The following is a 17,483-nucleotide window of genomic DNA, read 5'->3' on the forward strand; positions in this document are numbered from 1 at the left end:
TCGGGACAAGTCATCTGTGTATAAATCCTTGCGGATTCAGATTGTTTCTGTTGTAGGCTAAACAGTACAGTGGTTACGCTTCTTATCTCAATTTCGTGTTGCATTTTTCTTTAATGGTTCGTGAGCCTCCGTTGTTTGACGTGCTTATTACGAATGGCAAAATGCACTCGATAGCTTCGTAGTGTTGTATTGATAGTTTGCCTACATTGCTATGTATGCGATCTGTTGTATTGAATAAAAGGGTGATTGGCTTACCCTACTCGTAAGCATTGATAACACTTTTTGTGCCATAACACAGAAAAACTGAGTGTTGACATTTAGACATAAGCAAACAAATAAATCCACATTGTGCGGTTCAGCTGTATCACGTCATTTGTATCAAATCTTTGCAAATGGACGTCAACTTTAAGTGGAAACCCCCACATCTCTCTCTCTCTCTCTCTCTCTCTCTCTCTCTGTGTGTGTGTGTGTGTGTGTGTGTGTGTGTGTGTGTGTGTGTGACAGGGCAGGAGGGAAGCAGCAAATTAGTGTTCAGATTGGTTTTAGTTATGTGTGGGCGCCTATCTCGGTTGTCCGCTACATAGTGACACCATTTTTTGCGGATTGGCAGTAAAATTTATGTTGATAGTTAATCGTGTCCTGACTTACTAAGCTTTCTGTGACTGCACACTTGTCAGTTCGGGATAAAATCTTAAACGCCGGGTCTGACACATTGTGCGCAGAATTAGTTTTTCATCTTTGCAACTGTGTTTTCTATACCCTATAATTGGGTTTATGCCCGCCTGCGTAGCGCAGCGGTAGCGTCACTGCTTACCACGCAAGGTGGGCAGGGTTCGATTCCCGGCAGGTCACTGGGTGTTGTGTGTCTCATCATTGACATGCAAGCCGACGAAGTGGCGTCAACTAAAAGGACTTATAATCCAGCGGCCGAACCCCGAAGGGGATATCCCGGCCAGTAAATGCCATTCGATCATTTTTTTCATTGAGTCTATTAGCCGACCATAATATTGACACGCAGAACCACTACCGTCTTGAATCACAGTGGGATGTGTTCGTTTATTGTAACGTCAGCGCGTGTTTCGATAACGGCCAAGGGAGGCAAAAGGAATTAATATGGTAACCAGACAGTATCCCCACTGTTGAAGCTGGAGTATCTATATAAACATCCGCCACTGGACCTTCAGTATGTGTTACTGTTGTTTAGTAATCACACAGCCTGCGGTGGTACTGGCATGTAATTTTGATGCATACTTTCAGAATAATTAGCATGTGAACAATGCCTCAGTTTTGTTAATGCAGTATGGGCAGCATGAGCGTAAAGTACATGTGACACTCTATAGGATACCGAAAAATGATACAACAGGTCGTTTATGAGAATTTGTAGGTGTGATATTTTTCATAGCAAGACGAGAACAGTCTTAAAATTGCAACTTTTAAAGCTTCATATAAGAACGGAAAGCTTCCAGCTGTACCTATATTTCATGTTGGAGTGTTGAAATTGTTTAGGTAAAGACATAAATTCACTGATTCTATCATTTCAGTACGTCATCAGTCAGGTGGACATAGTCACAAATAAGGAATTAAGCAGTGTGGATACAAAATCGGCATTGGAGTTACGAGCTTAGAATTAGGGTCTGCTCCACTTTTGAGTTATTGTAGACGCTTTCAAATACAGTCAGTACGTTAATGGACATGCTGAGGCGGCATCTGTCTCAGAGGAATCTCTCATGTTAATAAGCCCGTCATGTAGGCGTGTTGATCTCTTCACTGGATTTCGCCTTACCGTCGTACACCCTGCACACTGTCTTCGGTTTTCATTTTGACGCATTTAGAAAGGAAGACTCACGCATAGCAAAGAAAAGGTGCCAATGGAAAAATCCTTTGCAGTCGAGCGAAAAAAAGTTATCCACGTTTGCAAGCCAGCGGTGCCATGTGACCGAAAAATAAGCTGTGATTTGACTTTTTCCGTCTATATGTTAAATCTCCCCCCCCCCCCCCCCCGCCCCTCAGTTTTTGGACCCTCACTATAGTAAAACGTCATTTACACTTTTGAACTTTTCTCTTGCTAAAATGACATTTTAAGGTCTCTAAAACAAATTTCCCATATTTAAGACCCAAGCCGAGATACCACGGCAATAAATAGAAGCATAGGACTACATTACTATACGCTGAGAGAGAGAGAGAGAGAGACTTAGTTTATCGACATCGCAAGATGTGCGGCGATATTAGAATTTCACCCACATTACTCAGGCGTTGTATAGACAGAATTCAAAGGATGGGGATTTCCGCAGGCAGCGGATATATTTCCACATCCAATTTATTGGTCGCCAATGTTAGTTGCGACCTAGGGGTACTATGACCTTTCTCAGAGCAACAGTTACAGGAACGAGTAAATTCTCCGTCGCGGCATGGTCTGTGTTAGGATTGATGTAGTCGTGCCTACGTTTGTGCTGTCAGTGTGCTTTGTAAAAACAGCATAACAATGGAATTGAGACGGTGCCATTCGAAACAAGAGCCTACGGCAGTACGCGACTCGAAAGTCGAGGTTGCGACCGGTTGCTGAGAGAGTTCGAACAGTGTCTTTGCTCCTCGGGCTGGGGTTGTCAGAATGCCATATTTAAGAATGGGAGTTATATTGAATCACTCGAAACTGATCGCGGAAGCAGCTGGGACACCTGAAGAGAGCTTCACAGATGGGCAAGTAGCTGTTGTGCGAGACAAGCAGAAGAGCCCGTAGTCCTTCTAGTTAAAACTTGACCTCTGGTGTGGAGACGCTGGCCGGCGAGGAAGATACGGAACCGGATTTGGGCGGCCACGTTATCTTCAGGGGTCGCGTGAGACCATGCCAGGTCACGTGCGTAGAAGCTTCTCCTTATCTGCTCCCTCCCCTCAGGCTACGGCTGTCCTGCCGCCGCCAGTAGCGATTTTCTCGGATGAGTCGCTGGTAGGGAAAGATGTGTCGCGCGCCAGATTTTGGACTGTTTGCTGTAGATGACACGCTTCACAACAGGGGGGACCCGTTTCAAAGTAGCCTATTGGGATCACTGTGGTATTGGTACACTTCTGTCGCCACAGTGTGGTCAGTAAGGAAACATGAAGTACTGGTGTGGTCGTGAGAAATTTTGGTGGATTAAAATGAACTTACGAAGGCAGGCCAGTGTTTGCGAAATGTTGATCGTGAAGGTATTGGGGCGCTCTGTGGTATCTCGGCAAAGGCTACTCGCGGCTTTATCCAGTTTATCGTGTACAGTGTTTGACATTAGCTTTGCAGTAGTAGGAAACCACGATGGGACCTTGCCTGAAATAAATTAAGGAACGTTGGCATTGCATCGATCAGTCTACACCTTCCGATGAAAAAAAAAGTTTCCGGCTGTGAAGAACTTGTAGAGGTTGCGGAATACGGGGCGCCGTTCGGAGCTATTTGGAAATTTATTACTTTCATGATTTCTTAGATTTAAGAGTTTCTTCCATCATAATACACAATATTTAAAGTGGAAGCTCTACCAGCATTTGCCGGCCTCTGTGGCCGAGCGGTTCTAGGCGCTTCAATCCGGATCCGCGCTGCTGCTATGGCCGCAGGTTCGAATCCTGCCTCGGGCATGGATGTGTGTGATGTCCTTAAGTTAGTTAGGTGTAAGTAGTCCTAAGTCTAGGGGACTGATGACCTCAGATGTTAAGTCCCATAGTGCTTATAGCCATTTTTCTACCAGCATTTGTTTTAAAAAAAACGGAATATATAAATGTCGAGGGATTGGTACTGTGTCCGACTGGTTAGTGGAAACATTGCATAATAGACTGCATGAATGTAAAACGCTGAAACTTAAAGTGAGCGGGAGAGATGTGTTAATGGTGCTCCAGTACTCAGGCACATCGTAAAGTGGTTTGCGTAATGTGTATGTTGATATGCCAGTACTGTCTTTGGCAATATGGGGTGACAGGCTATACACATTCACAAATACTCCGCAAGCCACGCAACCGGCGTTCGCAAGGGGCACTTTCGCACCTCCCCGCCCTCACCCCTCTTCCCTAAAAAATCTAGAGTGCAGAGTTTTTATTCATAACAGAAACCTCTTACGCTTCTACTCCTTTCTAGAAGTTATTTCTCGTGATTCCGCTAAAGCTTTTGTTTAGCAAATTGCAGCATTACATGGCTGAAGGTAGGGGGTCAACGTGGTTTTAGCGATTGCTTTATAATTTATCATAAATTCAATTTGAGTCGCGCCCTCCCTGGATAAAATTCTGGGGGACGCCCAGGCCCCCTGTCCTGTTAAATCTGCGTCTACTGTAAGAACCCTAATCTCATGCTGTACTCTCACGATACCTACGCAAGGCATATGATGAAGACAACAGATTTTTTGGGACTCTTTATCTCCGGATTTAGCAACAGGTTTTTACGATAATTATGCCGGATTTCTTCCGAAGATTCTCATTCAATTTCCTTTAGCATCTCAGTTATTCTTACGAAAGAAGGTGACACGGTGGTTGAGCATAGGTATCGCATTAGGGAGGAAGGTGGTTGAAATGTTACAGATGATATTTTTCTTCCTTAAATCACCAAACGAAATTGCTGGGCTATTTACTTGGAAAAGTATACAGACCTTGCCCCCCTCCCCGCCGCCTCCAATCCAGGCTTGTGCTCAATCAGTATCTAATAACGTAAGTAAGACGTTAAAGCCTAGGCATCATACATATGCTATGGGCTATACCGGCTTTTATCGATGCTAGTGGTATGTGTCTGCATTTGTATATACGCTATCATGTGTGTCCCTCAAAAGCTATTGTAGTATAAGGTAGTACATGAATATTTTGGAATGAATGGAATGGAAACGGATGGAAAAGAGATAACAAGGAATTCATGATTCGATCCGTGTAGAGTACTACGGCAAAGCAGCGGCGAGAGTTGAAAATTTCTGCCCGACCGGGGTTGAACCTGGATGCTCTGCTTCTCTAGATCGGTAACCTTAACCGCCTCAGCCATCCGGACACGGTTCCTGTCAGACCCAAATTCCCAACTTACCGCTCGCCGCACCGCAACTACCCCCGCTTATTAACACCCCCCCTCTCCCCCCAACCCCCCAACTCCCGGATTTGTGATTCCCGTAAAGAGTTTGGACGTTGTTTGTGCATCCGCACAGAAACTTTTTCATCAAAAAGCTGTCGCGCCCATGGGATTACAGATATGAGGACGTCGTCAGAACAAACACTACTTCTATATACAGGGTGTTACAAAAAGGTACGGCCAAACTTTCAGGAAACATTCCTCACACACAAAGAAAGAAAATATGTTATGTGGACATGTGTCCGGAAACGCTTACTTTCCATGTTAGAGCTCATTTTATTACTTCTCTTCAAATCACATTAATCATGGAGTGGAGACACACAGCAACAGAACGTACCAGCGTGACTTCAAAGACTTCGTTACAGGAAATGTTCAAAATGTCCTCCGTTAGCGAGGATACATGCATCCACCCTCCGTCGCATGGAATCCCTGATGCGCTGATGCAGCCCTGGAGAATGGCGTATTGTATCACAGCCGTCCACAATACGAGCATGAAGAGTCTCTACATCTGGTACCGGGGTTGCGTAGACAAGAGCTTTCAAATGCCCCCATAAATGAGTCAAGAGGGTTGAGGCCAGGAGAGCGTGAGGCCATGGAATTGGTCCGCCTCTACCAATCCATTGGTCACCGAATCTGTTGTTGAGAAGCGTACGAACACTTCGATAGAAATGTGCAGGAGCTCCATCGTGCATGAACCACATGTTGTGTCGTACTTGTAAAGTTAACATTACCTTCCTTCAATTGGGCCAACTGGCGGTGAATCGAGGAAGTACAGTACACACTGACGAAACTAAAATGAGCTCTAACATGGAAATTAAGCGTTTCTGGACACATGTCCACATAACATGTTTTCTTTATTTGTGTGTGAGGAATGTTTCCTGAAAGTTTGGCCGTACCATTTTGTAACACCCTGTATAATTATAGGGTAAGTCAGAGCATTCTTGCGGATGCTCTGCATATTAGTGGAATCATCGCGATGATTCTGTACTCTTATTAGAATTCCTCACTACTGGCGCAATCCATTAGTTCAGTTTCCTTGTGCTGATGGATATTGACATTTGAACACTTCTAAGGAGAGTTGTCATTAAATAGATAAAATGTGAATACTGTAAAAAATTAGCTCTTATTTTCAAATTAGCTCCTCGCTTTTCAGTCTTAAACATTCCGTGACCCATTTGGCAGTGCATTTGTCTTTCATTTGGTATGCTGCCTCCAGTTTTCTCCATCGACATAGGATACCTAGGACTGTTCTTACCCATTTGGCCAAGTAGATTTTCAGTTGGAAAGTATTTTTGTTTCGGCCCTAAGCTGTTTTGATGTGATAAGTGTGTCATACATAAGTCGTAGAGTTTCCTGAAGACTCAAGGATGTACAACACTGCTATTGCGATAACTTAATTGACCACTTGAAAATGGCATTGGGGCCGGTAGAGTTTGTGACAACCAATACGTTGCCACAGGATCTCCGTTTGATCAAACTGATAACAGCAGTTGCGGATTAATACGATCTCATGCAGCTGGGGCTGCATTTTAATGACGCTGTTTCTGAATAGTCTTCATTCAGGAGGATGTTTGCAGACGGGAGTTGTAACATCAAAGGGGGCGCTCGGGATCAGTGTGTCGCAGTCCCGTACCGGCCGTCCAACGCACACAGCTTCTCGGCTGCCAGTGGCAGACTTGTTACGCAACGCAACCTACGCCCGGCCCGTGTAACCGGGGGGAGGGAAGGGATCCGCCCACGCGCTACACCGCTACGCTACAGCGCTGTTAACGCTCATCAGGCGCAGCCAGCCCCGCAACCAGATGGTTGTGTGTTTGGACAGTTTCCGTCCTCCCTGTATTGCAATGTTTGTTCAGGATGAACGGCAGTGCAGTATGGAAGTTACTGTGGCACTGAGTGATTGCTCAATACTTGTTACAGAAGTAACGTGGCAAAAAATGATTCAAAGCTGATTCAAAAGTGCACTGTGTGATAAAAGAACTGTCGACTCCTGTACTGAATCTACTGTAATAGCCTCCAAAGCTTTAGTCAGCAGCAACACGGAGATTCATGTAGTTACAAAACGAGTACTCTGAGGTGACAAGTCATGGCATACCCCCCCCCCCCCCCCCCCCTCGATGTCGTGTCAGATCTCCTTTTGGTCGGCGTAGTGATGCAACATCACGTGGCATGGACTCAACAAGTCGTCGCAAATCGCTTGCAGAAATATTGAGCCATCTGCCTGTGTAGCGACCAATAATTGCCGGTGCAGGTTTTCTGTGCGCGAATTGAAACCTCGATTATGTCCCATAAAGTTCGGTGACAACCATGTCAAGCGATCTGGGTGGCCAAATGATTCGCTCGAATTGTGCAGAATGTTCTTCGAGCCAGTCGCGAACAGTTGTCCCGCTGCCATGACGCTCTACATCTACATGGTTACTCTGCAATTCACACTTAAGTGCCTGGCAGAGGGTTCATCGAACCATTTTCATACTACTTCTCAACCATTCCACTCTCGAATGGCGCGTGGGAAAAATAAACACCTAAATCTTTCCGTTGGAGCTCTGATTTCTCTTATTTTATTATGATGATCATTTCTCCCTACGCAGGTGGGTGTCAGCAAAATATTTGCGCATTTGGAAGAGAAAGTTGCTGGTTGAAATTTCGTAAATAGATTACGCGCCAAAGAAAACCGCCTGTTTCAGCGACTGCCACCCCAACTCGCGTATCGTATCAGTGACACTCTGACCCCTATTGCGTGATAACACGAAACGAGCTGCCCGTATTTGCACTTCTTCGATGTCCTCCGTCAATCCTACCTGGTAAGGATCCCATACCGCGCAGCAATATTTCAGGAGAGGACGGACAAGGGTAATGTAGGCTGTCTCTCTAGTGGGTTTGCCGCATATTCTAAGTGTTCTGCCAACAAAGGGCAGCCTTTGTTTCGCCTTCCCCACAATATTTTCTATGTGGTCTTTCCAATTTAAGTTGCTCGTAATTGTAATCCCTAGGTATTTAGTCGAATTGACAGCCCTTAGATGTGTCACCCCTAAAGATTTCATAGTTGTTTCGAAACATGAAGTCCATGAAAGGGGGCAAATAGTCTCCAACTAGCCCAAATAACGATTTCCAGTTAATGATCGGTTCAGGTGGACCAGAGGCACCTATGCATTCCATGTAAACACAGCCCACACCATTATGGAGCCACCACCAGCTTGCACAGTTCCTTGTCGACAACTTCGGCCCATGGCTTCGTGGGGTCTGCGTCACATGAGAACCCTGCCATCAGCTCTTACGAACTGAAATCGGGACTCATCTGACCAGCCCAGTTGTCCAGTCTAGGCTCCAACCGACACGGTCACGAGCACAGGAGAGGCGCTGCATGCGATGTCGTGCTCTTAACAAAGGGACCCGAGTCGGTTGTCTGCTGCCATAACCCATTAACGCAAGCTTCGCCGCACGGGCCTCACGGATACGTTCGTCGTACGTCCCAAATTGATTTCTGTGGTTATTTCACGCAGTGTTACTTGCCTGTTAGCACTGACCACTACACGCAAGCGCCGCTGCTCTCGGTCGTTAGGTGAAGGCCATGGGCGACTGCGTTGTCCGTGGTGAGTGGCAAGGCCCGAAATTCGGTATTCTCGGCACACTCTGATACTGGGGATTCCAGAATATTGAATTCCCTGGCCATTTCCGAAATGGAATGCTCCATGTGTCCAGCTACCACTGAGTTCAAATGCTGTTAATTCCCGTCGTGTGACCACAGTCACGTCGGAAACCTTTTCACACGAATCACCCGAGTACAACTAACACTGCCAATGTACTGACCTCTTATATCTTGCGTACGCGATTCTACAGCTATCTGTATATGTGGCTATCACTACACTATGACTTTCGTCACCCCAGTGTACATTCCCATAATGCGAGAGGTGAGTAATGGATTGTCGTCTGTGAAAAAATAACTTTCGTGTCGGGGGAACGGAACGGAAATCGAAGAACGAGAGGTGACAGCTATGTAGGTCACAGCCATATATACCAAAGCAGCTATGTTACAGGAAGCCTGAAAATTCTTGTAAGTGCTCATTTGTGCGAAGGCTTCTTAATCAATTTTCCCCTCCGGTTTGCCGACTACTAATGCGCAAGAGAAAGTTGTCTTCAACCCATAGGTTTGTTTGATCAACAATACTTTACCTCCTAATATTGCCTTGACTGACTGAACCGGATAAGGTGACTCAATTTAACATTCAAACCGGAACCACACTGCATCTGGGCATTTTGCGAAAGAAAGGATAAGTGATGGAAACATCTGAACCACGCTGCATTTGGCGTTTTGTGAAAAGAGTTAAGTGGTGGAGACAAGAGTAGGGCCTACGCGGAATCGAACCCGAACCTTCTGGTTTGCAGTCTAGCACAAAGGTGACAGTTTTGAAGTTTATTGTGCATTGCAAACTAGAGAAGCATGGCTAAATTTTAAAAATGGGTATCAGAGCGGGCAAAATTTCTGAAACCTTTAACGTCAATCACCATCAACGTTTTGCACTTTTCCAGTCTTTGGGATTCAGCCGGTACTGCATATAGCCCCAACGTTTTGTTGTTGCCAAATCCCACACTCGTGGATGATCAATGGAAAGACCGCCACTGCTGGTCCATCGTATGATTGAAAGGCCATGTTACATTATCCAAACCATGTAAGATCACCAAACTCGCTTCTAGAGAGCATACATGACTTTAAACCATGAAATAGCCACGCAGACCTTCGTAGATTGTGCGTGTGTTATCCCGTTTAAACACGAAGTTAATTAACTGCCTTTTATGTTCAGTGCGAAGGGTTTCTCTTACGAAATTGCGGCTGACACTGCAGCAGTACTCGAAAGCGAAAGCAGCACCTTCAGCAAAAGCAATACTGAGGATGACTCCTTAAATTCTCTTAGAAAAACGTTTGCAGCGAGTATTTCACATAGCCTTGCTTAAGACTTGAAGGTGGTTTCTTATAACCGACAGATACTCATTTCGAGGTTTTTGTTTCCCTGAATCTTCCGTGGCCCACTTACTGTGTTAGGACAGTAACTCAGTGAAATAAATAGAAAAATAACATGTAACTTTTCATTTTGAGGAGATTAAGCCTTCTTTACATTATCTGGCCAACCCAGTTTTGATTCTTTATAACTTTTCCATTTTATTACATTTTTCCTGAAATTTAAGGGTATTTCACTTGTCTCATGTATCTTGCACACCAGGCAGAGTTGTTTCCCATGGCTGGCTCTACAAAGGATCTCTAAAATTCTAAGGGAATGTTGTTTTGACTTTGGTCTCTCAGTGCTCTGTTGAATTCTTCCCACAGTATCACTCCAATCGCATCTTGACCCGTGACCTCTTCTTTCTATAATATTGTCCTCAAATTTGTTTCCTCTTATATAGACCCTGTTCTATATGTTTCCACTGTATAATGCTCCCATCTTTACTTAGTACTGGCTTGCCATTTGAGCTCTTGATGTTCATGGGCCTGTTTCTTTTTTTCTCCAAAGGTCTCTCTAATTTTCCTATAGGTAGCATCTATCTTTCTGTTGGTCATGCATGTTTCTACAGTCCTGGATTCTCCCTCTAGCCATTCCTGTGTGATCGTCTTCAATTTCCATTTAATTTCATATTTTATAAGTATGTATTCTCTTTTGCCTGCGTCATTTGCTGCATTTTTATATCTTTTCATGTTGCCAAAGAAACAAGAAGCTTGTCATCCAAGGATTTCTTGCAGACCTTGTCTTTTTATCTATGTGGTCCTTCATTATTTCATCGCTCAAGGTTACTCATTCATCTGATGTATTACTTCCCTATGTTTGTCTAATGCTCTTTCTGAAACGCTCTACAACCTCTGATACTCTCCAATTATCCAGGTCCCACCTGCTTAATTTCCCACCTTTTTGCATTTATTAAATTTTAATCTGCAGTTCATAACTGATAAATTCTGGTCAGAGTTCACATCTACCCCTGGAAATGTCATACAGTTTAAACACGGTTTCGAAATATCTTAACATTATGTAAAAGTTGTGAATACTTTGTGTCTATATTGGGCACGGCAATGTGTTCACTACGCTGTTCAAAGTGGGCTAGGTTACTCACATTCCTGCTATCTTATTAACCATTAGGCCTCCTGTAGACTGTTCTTATTACCCAACAGATTGTCATCGAGTACACTTGACTGTCATTCTCTCAATTTCCTTTTCTAATTCTGAGTGTTTGATGGTATCCAAGAAAGCGGGCAGCTTTTATTTGCAGCGGTCGACTTGGAACAGTGTGCGCCGTAGCAGTAATTCACAATGTTGATGCGTTTAGCAGCCCCTGCCATGCGTATCGTTGTTTGGCGACGTCAGTTTCTTATGTAAAATACTGCACCTCGACACGCAGTTTGTGCATGCTATTATATAAGCGGAGAGTTCAGCGGCTTGGTAAAACTGTATCACTGTCGACGAAGACTTGCGGCCCGAGCGAACGTAGAACATTTTAGACCATAATGAGCTGCAATTTAACTTCTAGCGAACCGTTTCCTGTCTAAAACGGTGAAAGGCAGTCACGGTGCTTTCCGAGACAGATATTAAAGAGCAAAGGACTTTCATTCTTTTCGTGAATTTCTTTTGGCTGACTCGTTTAGTGATCTCTTAAGAATTAAGTTATGAACATATAGAACGGACCATTAGTTCTAGGCGACCATCTCATTGTTCCGTGTGAATACTTTGATCACCTTCATTGTTGCAAGCGAAATCGATTCTTTCTTTGAAGCTTTTCTCGTGGAATTTAAAGCTATAGCTGAACGAAATATTAAAGAATTCTCTGATTGGCTTGTTTGATGCACATCGAATTGAAAGTATAAATTTTTGTAATATATAAGTCTGAACGTTATCGATTATCGCAGTAGCTGTCGCCTTACCACCTCACATTGAAGAAACGAAAATTCTTCGCGCTCTCACAGAAAAGTTGTCCCCCAGTTACTTCAGTCCTGCTGTTCAAATCCCGCAGAAGAAAATATTGCCACAGTAACTTCAGCTCACGTCACATTATTAATTTTCAAGTTTTAAGATACTAATCCTGCCCTGCGTGGTAATGATCAGGGTAAAGAACTTGCTGCAAGAGTTATGTACGAGTGTTAGTACTGTTGCGAAATTAAAGGCTTTATTTTATCGCAGTTTATATTTGAACTACGTTAAATGAAAATAAACGACCACGCGGAAAATGGAGAAAGGACAGCATGTTTATCTAACGCGATAGTTGCAGGAAAATGGGCGCTACGGAATACATATACTATTTCAACTGCTGTTGAGTGTACGCGCATATGTCATGGTTTAACATACACTGAAGGCTGTTTATACAAGAGGACGGAAAGTTTGTTTCTGGCGCCGAAAATAGTACTGTGACATGCTATATTTCTGGAAGTAAGGGAGAGAAATACTCTTGAAATTAGGCCTGCGAGCAATAGAGGTCAAGCAATCTTTTGTGGCACACGTTATTCTCGTCTCGAGACAATATAAAATCTCAGACTCCTAGCCCATACATATCTTAGTACGGCTGCAAAACGCATTCATAGTTTGTGTCAATATTCTGCTGACGCTCAGGAAACTGAAATTCACGATCAAGATTGTCTACTGGTGCCCTACGCCGAAGGCATAAACATGAGCTTCAAAAAATTGACCTATTGCACGTAGTTAAGTCTTGGGTTCAGGCTGGACTAATTCGGGAGGCGCAAGTGTCTGTAATCACCTCATTTACCACTTTGGTAGCTGGCCGCAGTGGCCGAGCGGTTCTAGGTGCTTCAGTCTGGAGCCACGCGACCACTACGGTCGCAGGTTCGAATTCTGCCTCGGGCATGGATGTTTGTGATGTCCTTAGGTTAGTTAGGTTTATGTAGTTCTAAGTTCTAGGGGACTGATGACCTCAGCTGTTAAGTCTCATAGTGCTCAGAGCCATTTGAACCATTTATAGAAAGACTTAAGGCGAAACGGCCGATGGGAGCTGTTGAAGTGGGAGTCGGAACATGTCTAGAGGTGGTAAATACATAATTTCAGGGATCGGTAACTCCGCGTCTCTTCTGGTTTCGTAGGCGTAGGCATACGAAACAGTGGTCTGTTAGCTAACTTTGGCAGCAACAAGAAAACACTTAATATCGGTCGATGTCATTTGAGCCACCTCACAATCTACTTAGACGCGTTTAGTGGGTGCTCTGTTTTTATGTAAATAAATTTTGGTGATTGCCAGGACGTCTGCCGATTTTCTTCCTTCTCCGTTTTTATTCAACTTAGCGTGTGCTTCGTCGCCCTACTTCTTCCTAAGTCGGGACATTATGCGACTATCATTAACTGCCTGGGGCAGTGTTGCTACCGTGGCTAGCGCAGATTTAGAAATTAATGCTGAAGCTGCTGGCTCTAGATCGCATTTGTATAGAAAGATAAGATCTCAGTGCTTGCGGCTTAGGTCATAGCATAGGAGGCGACGATAATTGGAGCACTTGGACGTGAAACCCTCGTTGATTGGCCAGAAGCATCAGTGTTGCTTGTTCCGGATTGATCCTAGGATTCAGTCACTTTGAATTGGAACAGTTTTATCTCCACTGGCATGAAAATTCAAATACTAGGATTTTAGCGTACATTTATGTTGTGAGCTCACATCAGTGGAGGATTAAGACGACGACGATGAGGAGATTAGTGTTTAACGTCCTGTCGACAACGAGGTCAACAGAGACTGAGCACAAACTCGGATTAGGGGAGGGTGGAGAAGAAAAGTCGTAGTGCCCTTTCGAAGGAATCACTCCGGCATTTGCGGTAAGCGAATTTGGGTGATCAGGGAAAACCTAAATCAGGATATCCGAACGCGGGTTTGTAACTTCGCCTTCCTGAATGTGAATCTAGTGTGCTAACCACTGGCGCTACCCCACTCGGTCACATCGTGAGTTGGTGACGGCTATGAAGTTGCACACCTTCATGTGATTCGCCCCCCCCCCCCCCCCTCCCCAAATCTATGACACTCTAGGGAGGTAATGGACCAGTTCGTCGTACAAGGAATAGCTGACGACGTTAAAAATGCATTGTTGCTAATTTGACGAATGCCGGTGCCAACGTAGATGGATCGTGCTTGGCCTCAATCGTAATTTCTTGAATGTCCTCAGATTTTGTTCCGACAAGCATCAGGGAACCTTGGAAAACTTGTGCGATTCCATGGTTTATGAAAGTTTTGTTTTGACCACGTCGCTTAATCGGATGTCCCGTCTAGTAATCTTTTGAAAGCTAATGCGATGCTGTACAATATTACGTATGTATTCGAAAAACTAATAGCTTGAATCTGTTCCGTAGTGAAATTGTTTGTGATAACCGCAACGTTTAGACGGGAGCAGGACACAAAAATGAACTTTAAACTCAGATTAAATACATGGTTATAGACAAATGTTTATCATACCTGTATGTGATCGCTGACTTGGAGTATTTAGTGTTTCATAAATTCCTCATGCGCTGCAATCAGCCTTTTAAATGTTGGGGCATGGAAGCAGAGATCTTGAATATACTCCAGCAATAACTTCAACCCGCTGTATTGTACGAAGGTCTGCGAGGCATAGACAGTGGTTACTTCTAGGAGCGTGACTTACGTAGGAGACTTGTCAGGCTAACGTGTAGATCAAGGAAGCAATGACTTGCATATTTTCAAATCGGCTTGCATAATCTTTCGCCAGTGTAGCCAGCCATTGTCCAGCTGATGTAGGCAGTTACCCAAAGGACGAGCAGTACTCCAGACTGTAAAATCTTTCTTGTGTGTGGTTGCTTATCAGTTTCTCTTCATTACGTAATAGTAGTGATTGCTTGCTGTAGCCCCCAGTCAATTGACACTTGGCATTCTTTCATTCTGCTGCTCAGCTGTGCCGATTGCGAGATACCACGAGAACTCCCAGCCTCAATAGCTATACGCTCATCGCTGTAAGACATACTGTTGTGGCCGCGCGGTTAGAGGCGCTATTCACGGATTGCGGGGACCCTCACGCCTCCGCCGGAGGTTCGAGTCGACCCTCTGGCATGGGCGTGTGTGGTGTTCTTAACATTAGTGTGTAAGTCTGTGGAATGATCACGTCAGCAGTTCGGTCGCTTAGGAATTCAGACATTTGAACACATAATGAAGCACGTTCTGCCTCTCATCATCACAATGCACATTGTAACGTTTGTGGTTTCGGCAGAATGGAAGCAATTCATTGGCGACACATTCCATGACTAAAACAAGGTGCCCCATGCCGGCCGAAATGTAGTCAGAATTTTTCCTAGAGACGGATTATTTTGCTCATTTTAACATCGACAGTGCATGCTGGCTGTTGCTTTCACGTATACACTTCGTGTAATACAAAGCATTTCAGACAGATTCATCAGATTTCACAAGACGGGAATGATGATAGAAACTTGGGGTAATTCCGAACTTAGACATAGGTCTACTACCATCAGATTTTAAAAGGGCGCAAGTTTCACACGTATGCGCACACAACCTTGGAGTACATTTTACAGTTATGGGATCAAAGTTTTCAGTTACATTTCAAAAATGTACTCGCCACCAGACATGTCAAACATCCAGTAGATTTTGTAACGCGTTCGCTTGCTTTTGCGTGTATATGTGGAGATACTGCATACAATGCTGTAACTATGCGGAGTCAAAATGTTGTTGGAAGAGGAGGCACATAGACCGTGTTTCACAAACGCCTCCCCCTCCCCCTCCCCCCCCCCCTCCTCCTCCTCCTCCTCCTCCTCCTCCTCCCCCCCCCCACACAAAGACAGAGACAGATATATATATATATATATATATCTCAGATAATGATACAGTGCAATGCGAGAGCTGTTCGCCCCTTACTGCCGATCCATTATTCTGGCGAGGAAAATCATTCCACACAATTGTATCGAAGTTACACTGTTGAAACTGAGGTGCTGCGTTATCGCCAACTCAGCTTTATACAAACTGCGTAATTAGCAAGCGAGCAAGCCAACTGTACCAGGGAGACCTCGAGAACAGGCAACTTGAAACTACCTCTAAAGTAAACTAGGATCGATTGTTGAAACTTACCCCAAGTTTCTACTTCATTCGTGCAGAAGTCGAATGAATGTTTTGAAACATCCGAAAATTCCTAATTGACAACGTATTATACCACGAGTTGTAGTGATCACACAAGAGCGCGCTGCTGGGGCGAAGTGTAAGCATACGCCATTTCTGGAACAAGGTGAGGAAGACCATAGCAAAGCGGCCAAAAGAAGTGTTCGTGAATTGTTCCAAAATCATATCGCGATGAACTTTCTTGTGGAAGGTGTTAGCAAAACTAACATAGAACACACATACACTACGAAATAATATTTATACTCTCATTTTTTTGTTTTTTTCTATAAAAATTACTATTTCTACCTGGGACGCAGATCTTATGAAGAAGATATCTTCAACCTACATCTGAAAACATTTCTGCTATCTGGCAGACGATCTGTTTCTATGGGTTGATTGTCACATACAGCGTGTTCAAAAATTAACAGAAGGCAAAAACAAAACACTGTTGTCCAAAACTAAAGCAACAAACGGAAATGCTGCAAGGTTGCGTTTATTTGGTCACAAAACAATATAAATATGTGATAATAAAGTAGAAAAACAATGTAAAGATTACAGAATGCGACAAACTGCAACATGTATAACGTTAGACAAATATTTTTTCAATTTAACGGATTTGCACACGCATTTATACATTTGGTTAATGTACTCAGTGTGGGGCGTGACCACATCTGGTATCGATACAGGCCTGACAACGACGGACATGCTGTGAATGATGTCACCGACCTCACATTGTGAAAATAACGCTGATTTTTCCTACAGAGCTCGTCGCAAGTCTTGGGGAGTGGTTGGTGGATGCTGACGTGATACAGCGCCTCTCCCTAATACATCCCAAATGTGCTCTATGGGATTCAAATAGGGAGAGCGAGCATTCCAAGAAAACATCAACCACCCATGTTTTATGAGGTCGAGCATTGTCCATCGGTACGAAGTCTGGGTCCACAGCACCTCGTAACAACCGTGCATGAGATCCCGAGATCCCTCATGGTACCTGACAGCAGTTAAGTCTTGATGTTCGACCCATAAAGTTACATGTTAGAATGGTCCACATAATACCTGCTCACACCATTAGGGATCCTCCTCGATGTCTCTCTTTGCACAATGTTTAGGTCCCGAAATCATGTTAAACATGCTCTCCATATGCGAATTCGTAGAGAATCTCTCCCCAGATCAAATCGAGACCAATCTGTGAAAAGAATATTGCCCACCGTTAGACCGTCCAGGTGGCATACGCGCCAAAGGTAAAAATACAGCAGGTCTCCAACAATAAAGGCCACTCCGCGGAAGCATTCTGTACGTCGTTTTCCTCGATACATCTCGTTCAGAGAACGCTGCAAGGTCAGAC

The 17,483-nt window shown here is 44.2% G+C and overlaps 1 protein-coding gene across 1 annotated transcript in view; it reads left to right on the plus strand.

The window, feature by feature from the left end:
- Window positions 1-17,483, plus strand: part of LOC126457307 (mitochondrial carrier protein Rim2) — a 180,011-nt gene that overhangs the window by 808 nt on the left and 161,720 nt on the right. The gene's annotated exons all lie outside the window — the stretch shown is intronic.

This window comes from Schistocerca serialis, chromosome 2 (genome assembly GCF_023864345.2).
Source record: "Schistocerca serialis cubense isolate TAMUIC-IGC-003099 chromosome 2, iqSchSeri2.2, whole genome shotgun sequence".
Lineage (NCBI taxonomy): Eukaryota > Metazoa > Arthropoda > Insecta > Orthoptera > Acrididae > Schistocerca > Schistocerca serialis.